This window comes from Solanum verrucosum, unplaced genomic scaffold, assembly GCF_900185275.1.
Source record: "Solanum verrucosum unplaced genomic scaffold, falcon-dt-bn FXZP01000202.1, whole genome shotgun sequence".
NCBI lineage: Eukaryota > Viridiplantae > Streptophyta > Magnoliopsida > Solanales > Solanaceae > Solanum > Solanum verrucosum.
In genome coordinates this window covers 994017-1005455 of record NW_026020248.1, presented here as the reverse complement: position 1 = coordinate 1005455, position 11439 = coordinate 994017, and the positions used below count along the sequence as shown (strand labels likewise).

At 28.5% G+C, this 11439-nt stretch overlaps 1 pseudogene; it reads left to right on the top strand.

Moving 5' to 3' along the window:
• The first annotated feature begins 5062 nt into the window (after nt 1–5062).
• On the top strand, nt 5063–10635 carry LOC125833053 (uncharacterized; annotated as a pseudogene).
• The last annotated feature ends 804 nt before the right edge of the window (nt 10636–11439 follow it).

The following is an 11439-nucleotide window of genomic DNA, read 5'->3' as shown; positions in this document are numbered from 1 at the left end:
AGTTTAAATTGCTTTTCACATTTAGAAAAGAAAAGGAAACTCTGATTTCGAAAGAGCCTTTGAGCAAGTTTTTTAGAAATGAGTAAATGCTTTCACAATTAAGCAAGAGAGGAAACTTTGATTTCCAAGATAGCCCTTGAGCTAAGTTTTGAGCAATTATCTCAAATCACAGAAAGAAGTATGTTTTTAAACATAAGAGCTAGTATCATATTTTGGGATAGTAGTGAGTACCGATATGGGGGAGAGTTCAGACAACTCCCAGCCCCCATAAACCACGTAGCCATCATGGCTAGAAAAGGGTCATACGTTTTAGATGATTTCTTAGTGATTTTAGCATAGACTAGTGGATCCACTTAGTAGTCAGGTTCTATACCCTCGGCAAGGTATAGGACCACCCTAGCAGCGTGAGGCAAAATGATGTATCATCACAATAGCTTTTAGGTGATGGTTGTCATTTAGAGAAACTCCCACAGAAGTATTTTTATTCTTATATACAAAGTTTAATTGTATTTTTACATACATTTCAGAGTTATATCAGTATTTTTGCATACGCACAAAGTATCATTGTATTTCCAAATACACAGACTTGACATCCATGTCTATAAAGGTTTTCTTTATATTGCTTTATATTTAAATGAGTTTAGTTATGTTTGAGTTAAGTTGAGCCAGGAAAGTTCTTCAATTCCTTTCAAGCTTATGTCTTGCTTTAGAATTCCCTTCGCATACTCGTACATTAAATGTACTAATGCCATTTGGCCTGCATCTTTTAATGATATAGATTCACGTAACCAGGATCAACATCCAGGGCTTCATTGATCTAGTTGAGCATTCAGAGTTTGTGGTGAGCCTCCTTGCTTTTCAGAGGATCCCTTTTTATTATTTTCAGTATTAGTTAGTTCATTAGGATGTCGCGGGTCTTGTCCTGACATCCATCTCAGTATTTTATAGGCTTTATAGATAGTCAGATGTTAGTTCATTCGTCATTATCTTGTTATTGGCTTATGTTCAGATTTGAGTTGTCATTTTTGCTAAGTTAAATGTGTATTTCTAAAACATTATGAGTTTAGTTTTGAGACTGTTGAGTTATCTTGCATTTAGATTCTCTACTTAATGCTTAAAAGTCTTCTGCTAAGTAAGTAAATCAGGCCAAGGGTACGCTTGGGGCTAGCATTGGTTCTCGAGTGCCAGTCCCGCCCAGGGTGTAAGCTCGGGGCATGACATAAATCATGATTGGCACGTGGGTGAATGAATCCAACACTATGGAAGCTTACATACCTCTTAAGGATCAAACCCATAGCAAAAATTCGCAACAAAACTCAACAACCTCAACTAACGCCTTGATCCTTTACTGTTTTCTCCTATTTTCTCTTATTTTCTCTTCTTGAACTCTCAACTAAAATCCTAGGCATATATTAGGATTAGAAAACTTAACCTTATCGGATTAGACCCTTAAAACCATACTAAAAATGAATTAAATCTGATTGGCTAAGGAAGAGACCAAAATACCCCTCTTAAATTCGGGTAATCTTCCTTAACTGGATAGCCCGACTTCAAACTGGCATATCTCCCTCATATGAGCTCAAAAATTATCAAACTCGAGGGTCTTTGAAAGAGGACTCGGAGATCTTTCATTTGATATCTTATGGTCCACGTTTGAAAGAGGACTGGGAGATCTTTCATTTGATATCTTATAGTCCACCTAAATCATCTTGTACTGAAAGTTATGGTCGTTGCAAGCTGACCCAAAACATAAAGTAACCTAGGAATGACTTGAATGAATTTTATTTAGTTATTTTTCGAACACAAGGTTCTACATCTGGTGATCTTAACACTTCAGAAAATTTAAATTCCTTGGTAAAAATATACTCACTAAGAAGGATGGTTAAAGTCTTTGCTCCAAAAATTTCCCGGGTGTTACTTTACAAATCCTAACCCCCAAATAAGATAGGTCTCTTACAATGTACCATAGATGTTTGCTAAAGTGGCAAAACATCTAATGTGAAAAAAGAAGACAAATAGAGGGGGAGGCGGGGTAGTTGGAAACAAGAACATGGATTTTTTTTCTTTTTTTATTTAATGTCTAAAAGTTATTTTCATATTTTTTTTGGAATAATACGAATTAACACTCACATGCCATATTTAGTTGGCTTCTTTGCCTTATCATTATCGCAAGAATTTTACATGTTTTCTTGGCATGATGTTTAAGTGAATATCGAGTGTTCAATACATATATATCTTAGTATTGTTGTCAATTTATATTACTAAAATATTTAGAATAACAACTTTGGGGAACTTTGTAAAAAGCAACAATGTATATAATATTATTAAAACCCGAAACTTGAAAACTCGTAAACAAATAAAATTTAAAGAAGATCAAAAGCAGTATGGAAAATATTTTTCATGCGGAAGAAAATGTGAGCCAACTGAGTACAAAGTGTTTATTAAAGAAATTATTCTCCTCAAGTTCCCGAGGTTAATGAAAGTATCCCCTCCCCCAGGATAGAACGGTCTTACGCATCGGTGTTTCGGTACCTAATTTAAACCTCTATGTTAGTGAACCACGCAATGACAGTAGCAAACACTCGAATTTATTTGTATAGAAGAAGAAGTTCAGAGATTCACAATGAAAAATAATAGAAAACCCCTCTACTTATAGACAACAAAGAGTAGTATGAACATGTACTTATGATACCTTATCGGAAAGGTCACAACCCTTTAGAAAAGTCACAATCTTTCAGAAAAATGCCACAATCCTTAGGTAAAGTCACAACCCTTCAGAAAAGTTACAATCCTTCAGAAAAGTCACAACTCTTCAGAAAAGTCGCAACTCTTAAGAGAATTCACAACCCTTCGGAAAACTAACAACTCTCAGAAAAGTCATAAAGTCTTCAAAAAGTCACAACCCTTCATTTTTCATTACACCTTTTAAAACGCAATAATTACAAGTATTTAATTATAAACTCAAGGCAAAGTATTTAGTTAGAACAAAGTATATTCTAAAAAGTAATTACAATAATCTGAATTTAATTCTACCTCTCAAAAATAGTGTGTAAAAGAAGACAAGTTTAATTTTCTTATGAATTCAAGAGACTAGCATATATTTAAATAGTCTCTTTTTGTTCTCACTTTGCCTTCTCCGCCGATTGTGTTATTCAAGTGATATTTAGTCCTCACTTCACTTTCTCCATCTATTGTGTTCAATATTCAACCAAAACAAAAGTCCATCTTCAACGAAATAAAATTATGAGGTTTAGACTTATTCCTTACCCATTTCATTGATCTATGTATATTTATATATATATATAATCTTGATAATTTTTTTCTTTTTTTGTCTAATGATTGTTGTTTGTATTTTTCTATTTTCTGAATGTAAATTCTAGTAGTTCTAGGTTGAAAGATAGGAGATCGATCATTTTTTATTTGATCAAATTTAAAAATAATAATATATATGGTCGGAATAAACTTAACTTGTGATAGATCTAAAGGTAGAGACCGCTTTTAATAGAGAAGTTTTTAAAATTGGTTTTCCCCAAAATTCTTGATTTGTTTATAAATAAATTTAAATTTGATATGAAATTTTCATTAGTGATTCAATGAATTTAATAAGTCTTGAAAGATTCACGATTACAACAGATTGAAACACGTAATCTTAATTCTTTTTGATGGATCTATGTTTTTCATAATTGGTTTCTCTCTTTGTCTAACCATTTGTTTTTATTTTTTTATTTCAAGGATGAAAGTTAGAATAGAGGAGATCGATCAACTTACGTTTGACCATATTAAAACAGAGATAATTGTTGCTATGTGTGGAATTAATTTATTTTGTGACATGTTTAGAGGTTGAGGACACCTTGAACAATATTCATAGAAAGATAAACTTTAAAAATTATTTAGTTTCAAAAAATTAACTTGTTTAGAAAGAAATTTTAATTTAGGATGAAACTTTTTATCACATATTAAATGAATTTTCTGAATATTTCGAAATTAATTGTCACAAAAATCATTGATCTTGTTACTTCAGGAATATGTTTGATGGACAAATATTTTTTAGTTGGACGATTTTGGGGTATTCTACTACTTTGATTAAGTTCTTAAAATGTTACTTGACACAGGCACATAAATTACTAGCAAGCTAGTAGTTTTCAAATTTTTTCTTTAAAACTTTCCCCATTAATACTTCACACAATGTTTTCATATAACAAAAAATCTAATCAAATGTTTCATATTTCCTACTAGAATATGGATAACCAACATAAATTTGATGATGATGAAAAGGCAATATCAATAGATATTTCCCTATCTTTTACCACACCTCAAGAATCAAAAGTTGATTTTTAAAGGTAAGCTTTTGCTCCAATTATAAGGTGTTTAATTCTTTCCGTTTTAAGACATATACAATTCTTCTAATCTATTCTTGAATAACTTTTAAATGTTAATTGTATATGAAAAAGTATATGAAAAAAAATATTCTTGTTTAAGGCTAAAACATTTGAAATCGTATCAATCACAACAAAATTAAATATGTCATCCAAATAAAAGTAATCATACACACACACACACCGATATATATATATATATATATATATATATATATTACTAGCAAGTGATTAATTTTCATCTTTCTTTTTGAAAACATCTCTATTCTTTCACACAAATATTTCAGTTCACAAAGATCTAAGTAATTTTTTCATATTTTGTATTTGTACTAGAATATAAATTAGCAACACCAAATTGATGGAGATGAGGATGCAACATTAATGCAAGTTTCAAAATCTTTTAGTGCACATGAAGAATCAAAAGTTGATGTTTTCGAAGTAAGCATTTGAAAAGTTTATCTAGTCATAGGTGTTTAGTTTTTCTATTTCTAAAAAGACATATACAAAAATCATTTGGTGAATTCTTGAACTTTTTTTAAATTTTAATTGTGTTATGAAAGAAAAATAAATGTACTTTTTTAGAGGTTGCGACCACTTTTAGTAATTTTCATAGAAATAGAATGGAAATTTTCATCACATATCAAATTATTTAGTGAATCTTAGAGATGCATTGATCTTTTTACGAAATGTATAAGATTGATGGACAAGTATTTTGTTTTAGCAATCTAGTTGTTTGATTAATTCATAAAATGTTAATCTTACTGGTTTTTTTGTTCATGTTTCCAACTAGAATATGGAGGAGGATTTAGTATTAATGGAAATTCCTATAACTTTTCTCGCATGCGATAAATCAAAATCTAATGTTTTAGAGGTAAGCTTTTGAAAAGTTTATTTAATTATAAATGGTTTATTTTGATCCCTTTTAAGACATGAACTAAAAATATACTCCCCCCTCTGCTCTCAAATTTATCTGATGTAATTTGACTAGACATGGAGTATACAAAATATGAAATGACTTTGATATGCTCTAAAATCATCCTAAAAATAAATATTTTTTGAAAATATAAGGCACACCTTCGTGGTTTTGTTTTCCAAATATCATATTTTTATCACTGATTCAATGAACTTTATAAATCTTGAAAGATTCATGACTACACAAATTGAAACAAGTAATCTTAATTCTTTTTTTTATGAATGTACCCTTTATATAATTGGTTTCTCTCTTTCTAACCATTTTTTTATTTTATTATTTCGAGGATGAAAGTATTAAAAAAATATAAGTCTAGAGGATATCGATCAACTTAGATTTGACCATATTAAAAAAAACAATTTACTATGTATAAAATTAATTTAATTTGTGATACATTTAGAGGTTAAGTGCGTGAGAAATTAATGTAATTAGTGACAAATTTAGAAGGTTGAGGACGCATTTAACAATTTTCATAGAAAGATATATAAACTCTAAAAATTATTTATTTTCAAAAAATTAACTTGTTTAGAAAATTTTCTTAATTAGGGTTAAACTCTTTATCACATATTAAATGAATTTATTGAATCTTTCTAAATGAATTATCACAAAAATTATTGATCTTGTTACTTCATGTAAATGATTGATGGTCAAATATTTTTTTAGTTTAACGTTTTTGAGGTATTCTAGCACTTTGATTAATTTCATAAAATGTTACTTGGTACTAGCACATTAATTACTAGCAAGCTAGTAGTTTTCATTTTTTCTTGAAAACTTTCTCCATTAATACTTCACACAATGTTTTCACCTTACAAAAGATCTACCCAAGTGGTTCATATTTCCTACTAGAATATGGATAACAAACAGAAAGTTGATGCCATGACAATGCAATATCGATAGATATTGCCATATATTTTTCCACACCTCACAAATCAAAAGTTGATGTTTTAGAGATAACTTTTTCCTCCAATTATAAGGTGTTTATTTCTTTTCATTTTAAGACGTATTCAATTTATTTAATCTATTCCTTAATAACTTTTTAATATTAATTGTATTGAATAAAATGTTTTTCTTTAGAAATAAAACATTTGAAATCGTTGTATCAATCACAACGAAATATTATATATATATATATATATATATATATATATATATATATATATATATACTTTTACAGTTTCTTGAATATGTCTAAATTCTATGATATGATCTTTAGTTAAGTCTACATTCATGCCAAAAATGAATAGGTCTTTCAAGATAAATTTTATCTACATGATCAAGTATTAAAACACAGAGATAATTTTGTTCCACATCCAAACCTCTCAGACTTGATATGATAGTACCTTGCTACAAAATCAAGTAATGAAAAAGTTTAAATATCTACACGTGATTAAACTCGCCATTGATGAAAGTATTTTGAGTAAATTTATACTCATATGAAAATATAGTTTCTTTAAAGAAAAATAGAAAGTAGTTTTTTTATGTGAAGATGCTTCAAGACTGACAAAGTGGTTTGAACTTTTCAAGGATATCATTGCTTCTATTACATGAAACATAAAATTGATGGAAAAACATTTTTTTTTCTTTATTTTGTGGGGTATTGTAGAGCTTTTACTAATATTTTTAAATGTTTGGGGTATTGTAGAACTTTTAATAACATATATAAATTACTAGAAAGCTAGCAAACATCTTTATTTTTTGTTAATGATTTTATTCATAATCTAGTAGATGCAATAGTGGTCATTCTCATATTTTTATTGCACCTCAAAATGATGTTTTAGAGTTAGGTGTTTGACAGATTTTATAGGTCAATATCTATATTATTTTTGGAATTCTAGCACTTTGATTAAGTACTAGCAAGTGATTAGTTTTCATCTTTCTTTCTGAGAAGATGTCGATTCTTTCATACAATTTTTCATTTCACAAAGATCTAAATACATTTTTCATACTTTATACTAGAATATAAATAAGCAGCACCAAATTGATGGAGACGAGGATGCAACATTAATGCAAGTTCCTATATCTTTTAGTGCACTTCAAGAATCAAAAGTTAATGTTTTGGAGGTAAGCATAGTTTTTCTTGTTTAAAACATGTATAGTAGGATGAACTTTTCAGCAGACATCCAATTATTTAATGAATAATAAGAGATGCATTTCCAGAATCATATTTGAGTCTATTGCAAAATGCATAAGATTGATGGACAAGTACCTTTTTTTGGGAATTCTAGAAGTTTGATGAAGTTCTCAAAATGTAAATCTAACAATTTTTTTTTTCATATTTTAAATTAGAATATGGATGAGAATCCCAAAGTTGATGGTGATGTGGATCCAGTATTAATGGAAGTTCCCATAAGTTTTCTCGCACTTGATAAATCAAAAGTTGATGTTTCAGAGCTAAGCGTTTGAAAAGTTTTTTAATTATAAAGTACTTAGTTTAGTTTACTTTTAGACATGAACTAAAATTATACTACCCTTACACCCCCCCCCCCCCCTCAAATTTATATGATGTAATTTGACTAGATATGGAATAAGAGTACACCTTTGTGATTTTTTTCAAATTAGTGGAACCCAACAATAGTAAACTATTGATAGTGTCATTAAATATTTATCGAATAATTAGGAAACAAATCATGATTTTGGGACTGACTAAAGAGGAAAGTATGTCACATTAATTAGAATACAAGGAGTGTATAAATAATAGTATTAATAAATATATAATTTTTAAATATTATCTAATAATTATAAATTATATCCTCCAATTTTACCCTTTTTTTAGTTAGGTCCTACATACATCTAAAAAATGATAGGTCTTTCAAGATAACTTTCGTCTATATGATAACACAGATAAATATTTTTTTTCGCATCTAAACCACGCATGACTTAGAAAACTAGGATGATGTCACCTTAGTATAAAATATATGTAAGGTAATGAAAAAACTCAAACATCTACCCTTAATTAATAAACATAAAATAGGCATTGTGATTTTGATCAAAATTTAACAAACATTGATATTAGCGTAGAGAACATGACTTAACATCATTACTCACTTTAAACTAAGTTATAAATAAATATATTAAAATATTGATTGAATTTATTTACAATTAAAATATAATTTTTAAACAGGATTATAAAGTAAAATTTTCTTTTTATGTGAAGATACGAGAATCGTCGCAAAGAAAATCATTGTTCTTGTTATTGAAGGTATAAGAAAATCATCTATTTCTTAATATTTCTGGATCTTCTAGGACTCTTATTATGTTTCGAAAATATTAACTTACATGTACATAAATTAGTAGCAAACTAGCATTTTCATATTTATTTTCTTTAAATAATGTCTTTTAGTTATTTTCTCAAATTACTGCACACATCTTTAATTTCACAAAATATATATCTAAGTTTTATATAATTTTCTACTACATTATGGATAAGAAGCACAAAATTGATCCTGCAGATGCAATAAAGGTGGTTCCCATATCTTTTATCCCACCTCAAGTTGTTGTTTTATTGGTAAGTTTTGAAAAATTCCTCTATTATTTAACATACTTATTATAAGGTGTTTAATTATTTTCCTATTTAGATATGCATAAAAATCTTTTGATGTATTTGGAAATTACTTTTTCAATGTTAGTTATTTTATGGAATAAAAATGTTTGGATGAATAGTGATAGTTAGTGATGGTTGTTGTGATCTGTAGTGATGATTGTTATGAATGAAAATTGAGGATGGTATGTTGACTATTATGGTGCTCTGTATAGTAGGGATTGATAATGGTGATAGTAGAAGTTTATAACAGTAGTTTTGTGGTAGTTCGTATTTGGATGATAACTAAGGGGTGTTTGGATGGGTTTTTTTAACAGAGACTTATAAGTCAAAAACTAAAAGTTGGGGACAACACCCATCTTTTGATTTTTGGCTGTTTTGGTACTTTTTCAACCTTTAAAAAGTGTTTTCCCAAACATTTCTAAAACTAAAAAATATCTTAAAAACCAAAAGTCACAAAAAAAAAGTCAATTCAAACATCCACTAATAGCGAATGGTTGTGGTAAATGATTGTGGTAGACAATATATAGTGGTGACAAATGATTTTTGTGGTAATGATGTATCAATAATAATTGTAACTAGTAGCAAGCTAATGTTAGTTTTAGTGTTGACTAATTGTATTAATTCATAGTGATGGTGATTGAGAATAAAATAGGCACTGCATCAACAACTTAGTGCTACTTGATATAATTGAATGCATTATATTTTTGTACTAAGCTATTTTCAATATCTTCTGTATCACTTGATGTACAAATTATTGATGCTCCCAGCACCAACGGGTAATTAACATTTGAGAATAAATTTTGGAAATATTTGAATTTAATAAAATATAACTTGTTTTGGTTGGAGAATGAGAAGATTAAAAATAAGGTTATAGAGATGATACTAGAAAATATGCATTACTTGCATACGCATACATTTGAACAGAGAAGGCAAAACAGGATTATCAAGAATAGTTCTTGTCGAGATGGGTCAACAATTGATTACGTAAGTTTTTTCATCTAAATAATAGAAATGTTAGTTTTGCCAATATTAATACCAAGCTATACTTTGATTGATGAATCATATGTACTTAACATTTAGTAACTGTTGGCAAATAGGTCTACCATCATTTGGAGACAAAGGAAAAGTTTCGATATATGATAGAGGTTTATAAGTTTCTTCTATATGGAGAAATTCCTAGAAAAAAAATCAAGTGAAAAAAGGAGAAATATTGCAGGTTAGCTCAAGAAAGTTAGATTAGAATAAATAATGAAATTGGCTATATTTATGCATGGTCACAAAAAGGGTTTAATTTTCAGGTAACACCACTACGTAAAATACGTATGCAAGATAACAAATTGATCACACACCATGTGGTAGGAACGAGTGAATCTTGCAATGGAGTTTACATAAAAGATCGCAGTGGAGTTAATTATTTGTTAATTATTTATTTGAACGTGACATCCCTTCAAACATAGCTAAACAAAGTTAAGAAAATCAGAATAAAATAAATAGTTCCTTCATATATTGGTGTTATTATTGTTGTTTTCATATTCATTATCATAACTATCTTGTTGATTCTTATAATTTTGTATATTTTTTGTGGCCAAGATTAAAAAAGAAAAAGAGAAAATCAAGATCTGTTCAGGCATCAACAGGTCAACTTTGGAAGTGATGCATTAAGTGCACATGTGAACTCGGGAGATGTCGCAATAAGTTCTCCTATGAAATCTTTTTTTTACCTTTGGGATTTTGAGCTCTTACCCTAGGGACACAATGTAAAATATTTCTATGTATAATTGTAATTCTATTAGTTAATCACCGGAATATCGATGAATATTATTTGTCTATCATTATTTAAGAAAGTATTGAATTCTGACTCTTTTCCATTTCTAAGGACTAAAGATATTTTTTAATGTAAAACTTATAGTATTACTTTGTCCCAATACTATTGTTCATATTTATAATTTAAAATACAATAAAATTGGGTCAAACAAATCTAAAATTTGTCTATCATTATTTAAGAAAGTATTGAATTCGGACTCTTTTCCATTTCTAGGACTAAAGATTTTTTTTAATGTAAAACATATAGTACTAGTTTGTCCCAATACTATTGTTCATATTTATAATTTAAAATATAATAAAATTGGGTCAAATAAATCTAATATTATATATATATATATATTCTAAAAGTATGAAGGTAAATATATGCCAAGAAGAATATATATATATTAAGAGTTCTATGAAAAGTCTATTGAAGAAGAATAATTTTCTTTTCCATATTTAGGTTATTCTTTCGTGGAGAAAAAAGTTTTTTCTAGGAAGATTATTCTCCCAAATAACTCATATGTAGGTCAATTGACCAAATCAATTTTATATATTATGAGTATTTTTATAACTTATCTTTGTTTTTGCCGTTCAAGGTTTCTTTGTTAATTTGGGCTTAATGACCTGGTGTTTTGATCCAACCAACATGTTCAGAATTTCAATTCAATCATATTCTCTAATAGTACATCAAGATATTGGACTGACTAGATGAAGTCGTTCATTTAAACATTGTTATGCTTCTTTTT